The sequence below is a fragment of the Arachis ipaensis genome, chromosome B10 (genome assembly GCF_059453495.1).
Source record: "Arachis ipaensis isolate K30076 ecotype BB chromosome B10, ASM5945349v1, whole genome shotgun sequence".
In the NCBI taxonomy this organism is placed as follows: Eukaryota; Viridiplantae; Streptophyta; class Magnoliopsida; order Fabales; family Fabaceae; genus Arachis; species Arachis ipaensis.
In genome coordinates, this window is record NC_142435.1 from 102,180,535 (window position 1) to 102,183,724 (window position 3,190).

General features: G+C 39.7%; 1 non-coding gene across 1 annotated transcript; it reads left to right on the top strand.

The window, feature by feature from the left end:
- Window positions 1–744: 744 nt before the first annotated feature.
- LOC148581111 (small nucleolar RNA R71) lies at window positions 745–851 on the top strand. Its single transcript, XR_015896132.1, has one exon. It is a non-coding gene; the product is annotated as a small nucleolar RNA R71 (small nucleolar RNA).
- Window positions 852–3,190: the final 2,339 nt, after the last annotated feature.

A 3,190-nucleotide genomic window follows, 5' to 3' on the forward strand; every position in this document is an offset into this window, starting at 1 on the left:
AGTTTCTTGATGGTAGCATCTTGATTCTGCATATTGGACCGCACTTCCTCTCGAAACATTTTACTGTCTTAAACTTCTTTGCATATGCGTTCAAGTAGAGTCTCAATCCTTGAGAGTCTATCTTCGGATGATGGTGAGTTGGGGTTGGAGGGATGAGAATAGCCATTTTGGTTTTGATATGGATGTTGAGAGGTGTTGTTAGATGGGTGCTGATATGATCTCTGTGTGGAATATTGGTGAGCCACATTGTTGTTGGGGTTGTGACGTCTCTGATCTTGGCCTTGATCTTGTTGATTTTTCCATCCAAAGTTTGGGTGGTTTCTCCAACCAGGATTATAAGTTTTTGAGTATGGATCATGGGTCTGCCTAGGTGAGTTTCCAATGTAGTTGGCTTGTTCCTGATCACCCTCTGCTTCTGCATTCACTCCTTCTTGGGTTGCTGATGAGGTGGTGATTGCTGCCACTTGGTTCCTCTCTATTTTCTTGGTAAGGTCAGCCAGCTGCTTGGTGATCATCTTGTTTTGGGCCAGCAGTGCATCCACGTTGTTTAGCTCCATCACTCCTCTAGTGTTGCCTCTTTTAGAAGTATAGAAGTAGTCATTCTCAGCTACAGTCTCAATGACATCTATGGCTTCTTCAATGGTCTTCTTCTTGTTCAGAGATCCCCCAGATGAGTGGTCTGCTGCCTTCTTTGATTCATAAGAAAGACCTTCATAGAAAATGTATAACTGCACCCATTCATTGAACATATCTGGCGGGCACCTTCTTGTCAAGTCATTAAACCTCTCCCATGCTTCATAGAGAGTTTCACCATCTTGTTGCCTGAAGGTTTATACCTCAGCTCTCAACCTATTGATTCTTTGAGGAGGATAGAATCTCACCAAGAATTTATTCACCATATCTTCCCAGGTTGTTAGACTCTCATTCGGGAAGGATTCCAACCATTTAGATGCTTTGTCCTTGAGTGAGAAGGGAAACAGAAGCAGTCTATAGGTGTCGGGATGAACACCATTAGACTTCACAGTATCACATATCCTTAGGAATGTGGTGAGGTGTTGATTGGGATCTTCTTGGACACTTCATCCGAATGAACAGTTGTTCTGAAAAAGGGTGATAAGATGTGGCTTTAGTTCAAAGTTATTAGCATGTATGGTTGGCTTTTGGATGCTACTTCCACAGTTTCTTGGGTTTGGGTTTATGTAAGATCCCAGAACTCTTCTCTCTTGCTCAGCATGATGCACTGGACCTTCTCTGCCATGGTTGTGAGCATCTTCTTCATGATGGTTCTCCATATTCTCATCCATGTCTGGTTCAAAGTACTCTTCCTCTTCCTCAGCACCAACAACTCTCTTTCCTCTTGCTTCCCTCCTTAATCTAAGATAGGTCCTCTCAGATTCAGAATCAAAAGAAGTTGAAGCCCTACTTCTTCTACCTGTCATACAACCAACAAGGCCAAAGCAAAAGGGAGATATAGAGTATTCTTGTTAAAAATGATGTTAGTGTGAGTGATGCAATATATCAAATAGTTAGTGGGTTAGTGAACTAAATTGTAACAAATAAGAGAAAACCATAAACGGGTAGGGGTAGCGGGAAGAAAATAACTAAAATTGAAAGTGACTCAATCAAACAGAAATCAAATTAAACAAAAGAAAAGTGCTCAGTCTAGTTATCTACCAATTTAATCATTGTTGATACAAAATCAATCCCCGGCAACGGCGCCATAAACTTGATGCACGGAAACTTGTCTCTCAACAGATTTTCCTCGGCAAGTACACCGAATTGTCGTCAAGTAAAAACTCACAATAGAGTGAGGTCGAATCCCACAGGGATTAATTGGTCAAGCAACTTTAATTGGAGGAATGTTCTAGTTGAGCTAAGAAGAAATTGATTGGAGAATTGCAGGAAATTAAATGGCAGGAAAGTAAATGGCAGAAAATGTAATTGCTGGAAATAAAGAACTGAATGTAAATGACGGAAAGTAAATTGCAGAATCTTAAATGGGGAAGAGGGAAGATGAACATAAAAGTAAATGGTAGAAATTAAAGAGAATGGGTAAGATCAGAAATGGGGGATTAATTGGGTTCAGGAGATGTTGTATTCTCCAGATCAAGTTCATTCTCATCTCTTCCTCAATCAATGCATTCATTGATCTCCTTGGCAATCTTAAGTGATTGGATTCCAATTCCTTGGCAACCCAATCTCTCAAATCTTGATCAATAGCCAATTCCTTGGTCTAATTGCTCATGAGAAGAGATGAAGTATGGTCACTGATTATACCACATGTATTCCCAAATCAAAGTATTGGTAGGATTATATGTCACCATATCCATCCAAACCCCAATTTGGTCCAACATGAGAAAGCATTTCTAGCATGATCTCTTCATTCCTCTTCCATGGTCCGAAGAGATCTAAGTATGAATAACTTCTTTTCCAAGATAACTACCCAATAGGATGAAGATTGAAAGCTTTCTAGTAAAATCAAGAGAAAAGAAAGAAGAAGAATAATGAAAACTATTATTGATCCATCAAATTACAACAGAGCTCTGGTGCACGAAATTGTTATCTCAGGCAACGGTGCCAAAAACTCTGTACGCACGTCTTAATAAATTGTTTTTCATTCACAACTTCGATACAACTAACCAGCAAGTGCACTGGGTCGTCCAAGTAATAAACCTTACGTGAGTAAGGGTCGATCCCACGGAGATTGTTGGTATGAAGCAAGCTATGGTCATCTTGTAGATCTCAGTCAGGCGGATAATAATTGATTATGGAGTTTTCGAAAATAAATAATAAATAGACAGAGAATAAAGATAGAAATACTTATGTATATCGTTGGTGAGAATTTCAGATAAGTGTATGGAGATGCAGCTTGAGTACTGTTGGATGCAGCTTGCATTCCATTCAGACTCTGAGAAATCATATTGACTTGCTGAGTCAATAGTTTGTTCTGAGCCAATATGGCATTCAGAGTATCAATTTCAAGAACTCCCTTCTTCTGAAGCGTCCCATTACTCACAGGATTCCTCTCAGAAGTGTACATGAACTGGTTATTAGCAACCATATCAATGAGTTCTTGAGCTTCTGCAGGCATTTTCTTTAGGTGAATGGATCCACCTGCAGAAGTATCCAATGACATCTTAGCTAATTCAGACAGACCATCATAGAATATATCCAAGATGGTCCATTCTGA